Source organism: Patella vulgata, chromosome 9 (assembly GCF_932274485.2).
Source record: "Patella vulgata chromosome 9, xgPatVulg1.2, whole genome shotgun sequence".
Lineage (NCBI taxonomy): Eukaryota > Metazoa > Mollusca > Gastropoda > Patellidae > Patella > Patella vulgata.
In genome coordinates, this window is record NC_065887.2 from 24528273 (window position 1) to 24543356 (window position 15084).

The window sequence follows — 15084 nt, forward strand, 5'->3', positions numbered from 1 at the left end:
AGGGCACTTTACGATATAACATGAATCGTTATTATTGACAATAATTAATATAAACCCTATGATCAATAATAATTAAATATTGGAACAAACTAAATGTGCTTTAACCAGTTTGAAATTTCCCTTCCGAGTTCTTATATCAAGGGGCAGTTGATAGTTTACAATAATTTAGAAGAGTAAAGAGCTTAGATTATATCTTGGCATCGAAGTCATGGAATGTGAATCCCGTGATCTCAAAAACAAACTGAAGGCGTCAAATAAATACTTGCGTTGAGCCACTTGATTTGATTATGGTGTTTGGTCCCTTTAAATGTGATCTGGGTATGAATTAACTAAATGTTTGCAAGTGGTGGTTGTTTATTTCAAAATGTCTGATCCAGACTTGTTTTTTACAGACATCGATAATACGATTTCAATTTCTTATGGTGTATTAAATCTGTTTCTGTGGTCTAACTGCCTTAAAGTTACTGATAGATGGTATAAAGTCAATTTATTTTCATGCAATCATCCATATTTATATTTCAAAACCATAACATTCGTAATACTAGACCACAAATTTATTGTTTTCTAACATCAAATTGTTTAAGAGTCTTCGACAGAAATAAAATTATTCGCCTTTCTTCAGGAATATTGCCATTTGTAATAACAGCATTTGGCTTTAACCCGTGAACGTTTCATAATATTGCCGTCAGTATCCAAAGCGAACGATCACGAAAAAAAAAACAACCACGAATATAATACACCTAGGTTTCTAGCTACATCATTATAGTTAGGATGCCGCACACAGCCAAAATTTGCTCTATCTATTGAAAGATGTACACGCCACAGCGAATGTGCATGCTTCAGCGACTAGTCTCGAAATGATTTCTGGCACGTGGAATTTTCAACACATCTATCGACTATTGAAGCCGTAAATAATCTATTGTTAACCATTCTGAATAACAATAATGTTTAGCTGATTCGTTGTTACAACAGCTTTAGAAAATTACGTTCGTTTTGTTTTTAAATTTGCTATTTTATGAACTATACTTGTTAGCATACTAGTAATATTTTCCTTTTGTTTTTACAAGATGCGTGTTTCTAAATAACATTTAGTGATCTAGCTTTCTGTAACGTTTCGTAGAAAATAGTCTTGATTATCCCGGAGAACGGTCCGTAGACGGGTTAAGGGGGACTAATTTCATATCAAGGGCAGATAGCCAATTTTGGACGCAAGAATGCCTGGATTTTTCAGTCTATTTTTTTTTTTTTTTTTTTTTTGGTGGTTGATGTTAAATAGTTTTAACTTGTTAAATACAACATGACCGTTTATTTAGGGGCTATTAATGTGAGATGGCAAGTTAATACTTGCTATATATATTGTGGTATAATTATCGAAATAGTTGAAGATATTGGGAGATATTTATTTATGGTGGGGCTTCCTATTATAGTAAACTGTAGTTAATTGTTTAGTATAATACCGTTAAGGGTTTCGAGAGATATATCATTGATGGTAAGCAACACGATGGGGATTCCGCGGCACGGAGTAGGTAGTTTCTGCGATCTCCACTGTTGGACGTTATGCGCCACTGCTACACGTCAATGATTTGGGGGTTTTTTCTATGAAGATTTCAACCGGGTGAAATTGGCACTTGGATCTCACGAGTGTAGCCAGGGGTGCAAATGTGGGTGTTTGGGGGGGGGGGGGGACCAAGGAAAAAAAGTAGTCGCTCTCAAAATTATGCATCGGCGACTAAATGAAATAAGGAGGTAAACAAGCAATGCCAGACAGGGGCGTACATAACGAGTACGAGTGAGGCAGTCAGGAGCCGAGCACCACAGGTGCGAGTTTTGTAGGGGACATGTGCAGTAGCGGATCTAGATAGCGGTGTGTTTGTATGGGGGGGGGGGGGGTCCAAATCTAGGGCGCCACCCCAGCCACAATTCCACCCCACAATGAATGTCAACAAAATACTGGCTATAACGTTAAGCGTCCCGGTAGAACATAGGTGGTATTGTATAATTATATAGTTGTTTGCCGATCGTTGTCTCGCTGGAAAGCAGTTTTATTTAAGTTGACATAAAGTTTATGTCATATATGATTGTGCCTATAACACTGAGCAGCCTGAGAAAATTTTGAAATATTGAGTCAATATCTTGACATTTGAGGTCATTGCTTGGAGAAATTCTTGTGGACGAGAGGACCAGAAATGTGAGTCAATTAGACAAAATCTCAAGATCTGCCCCTGTCAATTCCGCCTGTTTTGCAAGAATTGACAGAACTTTTGTATAGCCTGACGCCCCACACACCAGTGCCAGCGGTACTACTAACATAACCAGGCAGATCAGTATAACCGTGAATACGATAGTGCTGAGACAGTATAAGACAACAGAGGAGTGGAAGAATGATGTTGTAATGGAATCGAGCGCCGCAGGCGCGAAAAAAATTCAGATGTGTAACCGAGCTTTTAATTTTTGGGACTGGGGCTGACAATTTTATTCAATGTCATGGCAAATGGATCCAAATTCTCGTTAACGAGAGGATAAGAAATGGGACAGAATATTGAGGCCTATCTGTCAATGTCGCCTGTTTTGTGAGAGTAGAACTAACAATTCTACAGTCTTTTGAACCAAGACTCACTCACTAGTGGTACTACTAACTGGGCGATTCACTGTAACTGTGAATATGATAGTGATGAGATAGTATAAGACAGAGAAGAAGTTGAAGAATGATGGCATAATAGAATTGAGCGCCGATATGAAACTGAGCTTTTAATTTTTGAGGACTGGGACTGAGGGCACTTTACCTCAATGGGGCGCTTACTTGGTATATGAAATGCCCTGGACTTTGGGGAGAGATTTTGCAGAATTCTGATGGTCAGAAAACACCCCATTAATTCATTTAGTCTGAGACCGACTGCGGTGAGCACTTTTTTTTGAGACCGACTATTTTTTTGCCATGGGGTGAAAAACATTTTTTTCAAACATGATAAGCTGACAAGGTTATTTTATACTAAAGTTTTGCGTGAGTACAGTGACGTGTGCAGTGAGCACTTATTTTGATACCGACTGCTCATATCTTACGACCGACTGCACTGATTTTGCGACCGACTAGTATTTGGGATCTATTCTGGCATTATTTGTTTACCTCATTAATTCATTAAGACGGCGATGCATGCTTTTGAGACCGACTGCAGTGCCTGCACTTATTTTGAGACCGACTATTTTTCTACCTTGGGGAAATTTTGTTCTAGACCTACATACTCACAACAGAATAAGAGTGAAACACATCATTTTTTCAAACATGATAAGTTGACAAGGTTAGTTTATACTAAATTTTTGCGTGAGTAGCGTGACGTGTGGAGTGAGCACTTATTTTGATACCGACTGCTCTTATTTTGCGACCGACTGCACTGATTTTGCGACCGACTATTCTTTTTCCTGGGGGGGTGTACCACCCCCCACCCCCACCCCCCACATTTACGCCCCTGAATTGCCAGAATAGAAGGGGGAAATCCCAAATATTTAATATATACTCAGCCAAATTAAAAATTTGACACTAGGGATTTTTGGGACCAGGTTTTTAATATTTGGGTTAAGGCAACTATTTTAGTGTTATGTTGTGCACAGACGACCTTGACATCAACAGAAAGCAAGAATATGTCTCGCCGAAAGTCCTTGACATTGATAACGTTCGTGATGTCACAGTAACCCCCCCCCCCCCCCAAATGAAATTCACAGACTTGGAGAACAATCGGAATAAAGTGTTTAGTAACGGTTGTGGCCTCCTCTAGCGTCTCGTACTGCCACACAAAGTCTTCGCCACTGCTCAGCAAGAGCATGTTGAAGGTCCTGCAACGTCAGTGGTGGATTCACTTGCTGACGAACACGTCGACCCAGTTCGTCCCAGATGTGTTCAATGGGATTAAGGTCGGGGCTAAGCGACGGCCAATCCAGGACTTGGACACCGGTATTTCTTAAAAAATTCTGGGTAGCAATTGCTGTATGGGGTCGAGCATTGTCTTGTTGAAACGTTAGTCCAGGCCCATGTCTCCGCATAAACGGAAGAAGAACAGGTTGCAAAATCTGATCCCTGTACTGGACAGCACTTAAGTTCCCTTGAACAACAACAAGAGGAGAACGTCCATGTGCACAAAAAGAACCCCAAACCATGACGCTGCCGCCACCAAATCGGTCAACTTCTCTGACGCATACTTGAGCGTAACGTTCACCTCGTCTGTGGTACACTCGGACCCTGCCATAGGCAAATCTCAAAGTGAATCGAGATTCGTCACTAACGACAACTGAATTGCACTGTCTTTGAGTAAATCTTATGTGTCTTGGGGCCCACACAAGTCGGTTACGGCGATGAAGAGGTGTCAATATTGGTCCATTATAGGGCCTCCGAGCTCGAAGACCAGCAGCCTGCAAGCGATTTCGAACAGTTTGTGCAGTTACCCTTCCACCAAACATCTCTCAACTTGTGGAGGTTGCAGTGACAAATCTGTTTCTAAGATGACGTAATCGTATTGCTTGATCTTCCTGGAGTGACGTCACACGTGGCGCTCCCGCCCTTGGGCGGTCGGCAATAGTTCCAGTTTGAAGCACTCTCATTCTAAGATTAATTTTTGTCTGGCGTCAACAATTAAAGGCTCTTGCAACAGTGACCACAGACTGACCAGCATAGAGCCTACCTATAGCACGTAGACGTTCTACATTTGAAAGGCGCGGCATTTTCTAACAAAGATGAAAATAACAATTTTAATTTGTTTTTCCAGTTCAAGTTACGTGTGCGTGTTCAGTTTAAGCAAACTTGCATCGATTGACCTCACGAGTTTGTGTTTGCACGTGTTTTTCAGGTTTTTCATCTTTATATGCTCAAAAGTCACGTGATCCACGTGACTTTACAATTTTATGAAATTAAAGGCTTCTTACTACTTACTACCGTTAGAAACACTTTAAAATTTATTTGACTTACCAGAAAAAAAAATTTGTTGAAATTCATCAGCGTCAAGTTTTTAATTTGGCTGAGTATATGTATGGTTATATCTGTGTATACTTTTGATTGCTTTGATTGGATATCACAATACGCGCCAGTTTTTCAAAGCTCAAATTAATTAGTAAAACCTGTTAAGCGCTCTCAGTATTGAAATGAAATGAAATGGGGTTTAAAGTCCAACTGTTTTGCTCCGAACTGGGCTAATGAAGACGGGCATACGCCATACAGTGTGCTATGAGCGAAATTTTGCCCGGACAGCGGCACTACGGCCTACTCTTATATCAAATTCAAACTGTCAAGGGATCTTTTACGTGCACGACAATGTGTACACGGGACCTCGGTTTTTCGTCCCATCCAAACGACTAGACAGCTGTCCTTGTCAGGCCCTCAGTCCTGCATCACTGACAAGGGAGGAACACGCCGGGAAATCTGGATGAACTGTGTATAGATGGACAGTCCGAAACCCGTGTCGAAAGTCGGTTTGGGTATGTAAATTCCAATTTCCGCCCACTTATCATAATATGATCGAGTTTGGTATCAAAATATACGTTTTCGGGGTAAGTGAATCTATTTCCATACACATTTTTGTGATTAGTGATACAGCTGAATCAATATTGGGCGGTCATTTTTGGCGGGAAAATTCGAATTTTACATAAGGATCAAGTTTGGTGTCAAAATATACTTTTTCGGGGTAGCTTGTACATGTTTTTGTGATTTAGTGATTTCTCTGTCTCAATATAGGAGGAATTCCAATTAAGGATTTAGGTTTCCGATTAGGGATTGGAGATTAATGATACTCCTCCTTTACTTAGACCTAATACAATGACATTCATCCAGTATCAACCAAATTGTATTTGGAATCACTAACAAGGGGGGGGGAGCGGCGACTGTGGCCACTCTCGTGTCACTGCGGAAGCTGATCTTGCCTATTGGAGCACGTTGCGAATTTATTTCACAAAACGATTCAAATGTTGAGACATAGATGGATACAGTTTGTCAAATATGCAGTGAACCATTTGATCATCGTCATTCCGAAAATAACGGGTATTTCAACCTTTAATAAGGCGGCTAAGCTGAGAAATTATGGTCGTGATTTCGAGCTCGGTGACAAAATTTATTTTTGCGGAAAGATTATTACACGGTCAATTACAGCAGATAAAATAGGTGACAGCTGTTACAATAGTAAACAGTAGAACTCGTAACATCCATTTTGTTGACATTAATCTTTTTTTATTTAAACAATATTTTATTCATTTAAATTTACACAATTTATATAATAAATATAGGATACGATAACAAGCTTTATCAGCTTATATAAAATCGCTTTCTTAAAATGGATCTTTAACAGATTTGCAACTGGACATTAATCTAGTTGTAATCAGCAGTGAGACTGGTGTCCCTAAATAGATGACACTCATTAATTCCTTGCATAAAACATCTTAATAAAACATCTAGCAATGAAATTGTTCATCACTGTGTGTAACCTAAAAAAAATGACCATTGTCGAACTTAGTCAAGTTATTGATGTAATGAAACTATACACTAAGTTTTATTCTGTCCTAAATTATCTGCCATTGAAATCATTATCTCCGCTCAATATTGAAATTAGTCAAGCCTGGGATCTTAATCGGCTCATTATTGTCGGCCTCCAATACCCGTTATCTTTCCGCTATTTTCGGAATGACGTTGGACATTTTATTATCAAATGCTTCCGAGCATATAGGGATCCATCTGTCTCATCATTTGTATCATTTTGTGAAATAAATTTGCTGCGTGCTTCCATAGGTTTGGTCATCTTGGTTCAATTTTCGAGGTTGGAGACCAAAATCAGACACGCCCCACAACACTGCACCCAAAGTGAGCTGAGAGTGGCCCAAGGGAACTAATTAATTACCAAGATGAGAAAATGTGTCGAGAAGGGGATCAGCTCATCCAAAACGTATATTTTTACACTAAGTGTTATCAATTTGTAAAATTCGAATTTTGCCGCTCAAACTCACCGCTATCTGGAATTGTTTCCCAATATCGACTAATCACCAAAATATGTATGGAAATAGATTCAGTTATCCCAAAAGGATAAATATTCATACCAGACTCGATCATATATGATAATTGGATAAAAATTGACATTTTGATTTTCTCCAATTTGACCAATTTGGACACGGATTTCCGACTAGGGCTTTTTTGGGGCGATAATATACGTTTAGACCGACCATAAACCGTGGTCGGCATTTCTATTGCAGCAACTGCTCGGGATGGTGCGGGTTTGAGTTGAAATATCGGGACTATAGTATAACGATGGTTGTCGATTGAAGAACTTGACAATCGAGAATATGAACTTGTCAAAACTTCAAACATGTTAAACTTCGCCCAGAATTTCTATATATTTACTTTTCATTTTCTATTTCTGAACTTTATCTAAATCTTACATAAAACACCTTTAATTCATCACACCTGAGTATAAATACTTTCGTGTGGAATGTGCTTGAACAAAAATGGTAGCAAGATTATTATTATGTGAAGATTTAATTATTCATACATGACTATAAAAAAGCTTTCATTATTGTTATTTTACTTGTCTAAGACACATAAAAATGTCGATGTGATATCAGGTAAAACTAATATAAAATATGAAATGAAATGGTGTTTAACGCCCTACTGGTCTGCTCCGACTGGGCTAATGAAGACGGAACGTAAATATAAAAGATACTTACTTCAATTGGAATTGGTCGACTTGAATCATTGTTTAATAAAACACTTCTGGTTGTACCTGCTCTCGATTTAACCTTGCATATTGCCAATATTATTGGGGATTTAATAGGGATGCGAATTTTATCCCTCGGTTTACCTTGCATATTCATAGAATTTAGATAGCACTCGGAATGTAAATATTTTACAGTTCCAGACGGATTTACGATGATCTTAAACATACATTATGCAAGAGCTAAATCTGCCTATTGCAGCTCATTCTTTAGGCCTGAAATGTTATCTAAATTATTAATTAGACATTAATTGACTTATCCAGACCATAATCAACTCTCGATGTCATCGATAGCCTGCGATGTTTATTGGATTAGGTTCCGATTTGCTGTTCGACGTCTATTTATCCTGAAATGGATAATCGAGACTATTTTTTTTTATCGTACCGACTTTAGTAATGATGATCTAGGCTAGGCCGAAAATTCAATCGCTAAAATCTCGGTTCAGAGTGGATCAATTTGACTGAAATTTTCAGCAAATTCGTTTTACATTATCTAGTTTTTAACTATTACTAGAAGAATGCCCGGTTTCGCTCGGGGGTCATAACCCCGAAACCGGAAGTGGTAGACTAACGCCACCTGACCTATGTTACTCCCCGGTCCGAGCTACCCCTATACCCCAAATTTCAGACTCGGGGCAGACCTAGTGTAGCCGCCAACCCCGAACAGACAAACAGACAGACAGACAGACAAACGACAGTCACAAATATTAGTATAGATAGATAGTAAGAACTGCCAGCTTTTTATCTAATCTCCCATAATGTATCTTTAAAGAATGTTTTTGTTCCCATTAACAACTCCTTGTCCAATACTGTTTTTCTTCAGTAGAACAGTTTAATGATATATATTAATGTTGTGCCATTTTGATATGATAGCAACATCAACACGACATAAACAAGGTGTCACCGCAGGATACTGGTCCTTAGCAGGAAGTAAAAATAACAGGAACAAACATTTGCTAAATACAGGAAAATGTAAACCATATTCTTCAAGGACAAAACATAATTTTATCCTTACAAATTGGCTGTAATGATTAGTGTTATTGTCTTAGCTTTCAGGAAATCTAAAATAGCAATTCGCGTGTAAAATGAGAAACTGTATAGAAGGATTTTCAAGAAAAGATTTTAAATAATTGAGTCTAGTTTTCCCTTTATCGGACAGAATTTGCCATGATCATCACCCACGCCCAATATTAAGGAATCATAGTAGTAAGTGAGGAAAGTCCCCGAATGTGAATAAAGACTAGTAATTACTTCTATCGAATGTAGTGCCTCTATTTATAGCAATTCTCTCTTTCTCCATTTTCTTCCCCTTAACATGGCAGGTCCAGCAAAAAATCGAATTAGTGGACCTCTTGTAATATTTCTATCAGATGATAGTGACGCGTTGGGTTCTTTGTGTTTATAGAGATTAAGATCATCGGAATGTTCAAAAAAAAGTCAATGCGAAGAGAATTACTAGTCCGACACAGTTACATTGGCGATGCAGTATCTATCAAAATATGAGTGGGTTATATCAGAAAACTATTTCTGACTAACAGGGCTATTTAAGTGATAAATGTACACCCTTATCTACCATTTACAATAACATATTTTCAAGATTACCTAAATGTTTTGCCAGAAAACTTGAAAAATGTAGCGAAATCTGTGCTATCTTAAAAGTGGTCTGTAGTTATAACGATGAATGTAAAATGTCAACAGAAGGAATAGCTTTTTCTAAAGTGAATGTCTTTTTAAGCGAATGTCTTGTTTGTATGTATGTCTTTTTATAAGTGAATGCCCTGTTCTTTGCATTTAAGGAGTATATATATGTTTTAAGTGAATGTTTTGTCCTTTGAACTTGACGAAAATATATGTTTTTAGTTAATGTTTTGTCCTTTGCCATTAAGGCGTAATACTTGTCATTTAGTACTTCATCTGATCTATTGTAACTGATGAAATTGGGTAAATTGTTGACATTGGGCCTGTTCTGGGGGATACTTTAAAATGTGTCACTAGTCAGAGTAAATGTCCCAGGTAAAGTTGTCATTATAGAGTAGTAATTATATTAGTATCTAGATTAATTATTCCAATAAATCTAGGCTCTTTTCTTCATGTAATGCTTTATATATATTGATCAAATTTTTTATCTTTGGGGAGATAAATCAAAGGATGCATTTTAATGTTTGTGATCGTCATTTGAGGGGTTTCGGTCACCCTTGCTAGCCATGAAATTTGACCCTTTAAAACAATACCCGTTCAACTTTAACAAAGCCGCCGCCCAGCTCGCCTTTTGACTGACATGCGTGACTAACCTGAAAATTTTCCAACATTCGGTAGGCTATGCTACAATATTTAGCCAGAGCAGAGTCACCTATGTGGTTAACGTCACAATAATGTACGTTTTCATCACGTAAGGGATTTTTACCCACAATTCAATATGTGCATCGGAAACTTCATCCCAGTTTCTATTACCACTTGAAAGACAAGACGTGTTTCTGTATAGGCGTTCCACACATTATCCAGGGCACATATGAACCGGGAATGGAAAATATAAAAAAGTCGCTGTGGAATTGGCTAGGAACATTCTAGTCAATGGACACGATCACTGGGTCCAAAAGACTTGACGTTGCTTAACTTCAGTGCCTGGTGCTTTTGGCGTGTTCTGGCCATAGACATTTATGCTTTGTAATTCCGCTTCGCCTTTAGAAATTTCCAAACACCAAATTTTCACTGATGGTCACTCATCCAAGTACTGACCCGACCCGACGTTAATTAACATCAGTCATTCGACAAGAACTGGCGCTCTCGTCGCGGTATGGCCCCGTAGCATTCGTGTTTCTTACATCTGCAAAGTTTTTGGCAATTTCGAAACAACACAAGTCCATCTGGTAGCATTCGATTGGTCTAAATCCAATTCTGTCTGTTTGTTTCTTTAGTTTTGATTCGAAGGTATTACATACAAGTTCACTGTTTATTTTTTAAATCCTACGGAGAGGTATGGCTCAATTTGTCAGCAATTTGTGCAGATTATAAAGTATTGATGATAGACAGTTTCCTCCAGTGCCTTAACAATTTTGCACTGTTTCAGCCAACGGAATAACAAATTAAGTTGAGATCACGGAAACACAGAAGAAAAAAAAACAATTTTACATTTTGATCAAATTTTTAATCAGCAGTCAATGTCGTATCTAATCAATTAATAATTATCATGAACAAATTCCCTACAGGTTTTATTTTTCTTTCATTGTATTAAAAGCTCAATACCACTCTTGTTGTAACTGAATAATCTGTCCCAATCTTTATTCTGGTCAACAAATTGTACTATTTTACAATATTCCAATTAATTGATGATACAAATTTCACACCTAATTTAAAAAATTGGAAAAATTCAACTAAATGATTTGAAAAGCCTGACGTAAAGCTTTTCAAATGTGACTTGGATTTAAAAATATTTTTGAACCCTCTGGACAAGTAAAAAATAATTTACACAACAGGTAGGACACTAACACATCTAGTACTTAGAATAAGGCTATTTTTTAATTTCTGGAGCTGTCAAGCCAGCAAGAGTGTTATTATCCCTTTAAGCTGAATGAAATTGTTGACGAACAATTTGTTTATTGGTATCATTGTCTTAAAAGACGGATATATCGATTTACACCAATCAAATACATGATGGAATGGAATAATGAACCTTCCATATTGGTCATGCACGGATAATATTTGTTTCTGTTGCACATGGATGTTACAAGTAGTCAAAATAATCACTCTATGATCAGCGATGGGTGGGATGGAGGTACACTTGTGTCTTCGTTTTGCCAAAACAGCCAAATTCCAAAAATGCGTCATTTTGATCAAAATTGCAAGCTTCGTTAAAAATCAGAAATTTGCTGCCTGATATACTTTGATCGAGGTCGCTGTCCAATCAAAATTCTCTACTCTAGCATTGTACACGTTACAATGAAAAATATCTGTATGTTAGTCTAAAAATAATCAATGCGCTGTGTTGACGAGAAGTTAGACTCCGATCTGTTCCTAACCTTATTTAGTTTAAAAATTGTTAGGATTCTTTTATAAGATAAACAGAAAACTACGGATACCTGAATAGGTTAGCTCACAAATTTCTTGTTCCGCAATGGGAAACGCGATGGCTCATTGTTAACGAGAAAGTACATGGGGATTTTCCGGAGTGGTTCTCCCTTGTCAGTGGTGCAAGACAGAGGACCTGGCAAGGGACAACATATAGTCGTTCGGATGGGATGAAAACTGAACTCCCGTGTACATTGGATTGCACGTAAAAGATCTGTTGGCAGGTGGATGTAAGTGTATGCCATAGCGCCGCTGTCCGGGAAAAATGTCCCTCATAGAAGACTCTTCATTAGCCCATTCGGAGCAGAACAGTGGGATGTTAAACCATTTCATTTCATTATTCAGTGGTCTTTGATATTTACTCGAAATCTGTTTTTATTGTAAAATTGATTCTTTGTGTATCAACATCATAGATGATATTTTGACACCAGTTAATTTGCAATAAGGAAAAGATCGTGTTCGCTGTATGAGGATGTGATTTGGCCAATCACAGTTTGCTTTCTTTTAATATTTTAAGATTGGCATTCCACACGTCGACAGCTTCTTATCCCATTGTTGACTGGTATACGAAACAATCACACGCCATGACAAGATAATTTTCAATACATTAAGAAAAAAAAATAATATATGATAATACAAAAATAAAATAGAACTAAGGACAAATTTATGTATTATTGCACTACTTTGTGACTTTCATATTTAATGATAATATATTTCCTACCTCTGTAATGTTGTTCAAAATAAATTCAAGTAAGATAGTAATGCGCCTCTATATATGTGAAATTCTTAGGTTTTAATGACGCAAACTTTGGAAACTTTTGTAAGGTAATAAGCAAATGTTATACGGGATTTTGATCAATTTATCATTTTATTATGCATTTGCATACCTTTAATCTTTTAGACATTGGGGAGCTGCTGATAAAGTTCTCATTGAGATCTTATTCAGCCTATTTTATAATGGCTGTTAACAGTTGAATATGCGATTAAATACTTGTGGGAATAGGATAAACCCACAGCATTAATAAAATTATGTACCATTCGCGAAACTTTCAACGCACATCGCTGTTCTAACCATAAGTTGGCATTCCAGATCTGAATTACTTACAAACGCAAAATCGCTTTTCGTAACGATTCGTATGTTGGAAATCTATGAAATCACTCGCCAAATGGGTGATTTTACTTTGTTGTAACAATCTTCCATCCCACACACGTTGCAGTTTCACATTCACTCTTGAATATAATTTCCAATCACAGGGTTATATTTCATAACTCACAAACACCCTGGCCCTGTTCATACACTAGTAACCATTTCCATCTCCAACTCTACATAGAGGGCTGGCTGAAAAGTTCTAAGCCTGAAAAGGATAGATAAAATGGGCTGAAACAAACTTTTGCCACCAACAAGTACAACCATTGAATGAATCATAGATATAAGAACTGCAACGGTGGTGTTATTATTGTCTTCGTACTAGACCATCTTGTGAACCTACCAATTGAAATTACCGGAAATGGACATAGGCCTAACTAGCTATAGGGCAGTCATCAAGTACCTGCAACTGACAGGACAAACCCCAGCACAGATACATGCCAACATGGTCTTCACTTTAGGGGATGACGCCCCTTCCTTTTCCACAGTAAAGAAATGGGCTGTGGAATTTAAGTGTGGCAGAGAGTCTGGACCATATGTACCATTATTACTGCTGTAGCAATATTGTGACCTTACCAATTATTGATTCCAAATTCATAATTAAGAAATATAACAAGTTAGACGTCACGTATCCAACAGATATAAGGGATATATTGATATCTGAAAATGCCATATACTGGTATTTTATCTTCTTTGGTTTATCATAATCACGCCAATTTGTTTTTAAATGTTATTGAAATAGAAATTTACTAGATATTGTCCCAAGGCCAATGTCCATATTTGAGCAATTCTTGAGTAATTGGGTGTGATTACCCAATCGAATAATGAATACAGGAAATTGGGGGATATGTAAAGAAAAATAGGCAAGATATACAAAACTAAATCTAATGAACAGTTCTCTACCTAAAGGCAATGCACAAAAAAGTTTTAACCTTGATAAATCATTATTCTAGACTGTCATAAAATGTGTCAAAAAGGAAAAAGGAAACAAAAAAAAAGATGCAACTAAAAAACAAGGCAAAAAGTCAAACAGCATAGTAAACCAATTATAGGTCTAAAAGGAACTAATTAGAGACGTAACTAAAAGACAACGTAAAAAGTAAAACAGCATGATAAACCAATTCTCGTCTTAAAATAGGTCTAACGGTGACAAAATTATTTCATTAAAAAATAAAATCCCATGTAAAATGAACTGAGCCAAACATCGACACTAAAGAGATGAGAAGCATATTGCGTGTAGTGAATATGCTTCTTCGAGCATAATTAATTCGTCTATTCGATCCATACATTATTGTTTAATGAACCTCGTATTTCTAATGACCGGGAAAATAATGTAATTGATTCAAACTGCCTGTAAGACCACAACCATTGCCGACTATTGTTTCGACTGTTAATAATTGTGTGTGTGTGCATTACTCGTAGTTTCAAGGTAACACTAATGTTCATCCAGTAGTCTTTCTGCATCTGTATAATAACATAATGGCTTCCCGAGATTGTAAAATAAGCTATCCTTGGTGTTTCTGGGAAAGGGTATAGTTTTCGTAGTGAGAATTTATCGGGAAGATTATTTCTTAAGTTTTTTATAAATATAAACCAGGCATGAACTATAATTTAAACCTAATAATGATATTTTTTTAAGACTTACGTAACATAAACGCTATAAACTTAATCTTCCATGCAAGGACGCGACCGGTTAATGACCCTACTCACAGATAGAATCAAGAAAACAAGGCTTGATTCATTTGGCAATAAATCGGAATAATTTGTGTCAATGTCAATTGGTCATCACCGGAGTAGATGCTGTAGGTGAAATACTTCAAGTGTAAATAGGACGAAATGTAGTTAGTTACTGTGACGCAGCTTGATGTACGTATACATTTATAAGTATCCCGTCTCGGTGAAAATCAACTTATCTGAAGAGGGTCATCGGTCGGTTATCCATAAGCCGAAAAAGAAAACAGACGCCATGGACATGGTAATTTAATAAGTCGTCAACGTATGGTGCTATAATATTTAGCGGAGGTTGGATGGTCGAATGGTTAGTCATGCGCGTTGCATCATAAGGTCTGTCTTTGAGTCAACTGGCGTGGTTTCGATTACCGGTTGTACGTGACAAGGAGTAGGCTAGGGTCGCCT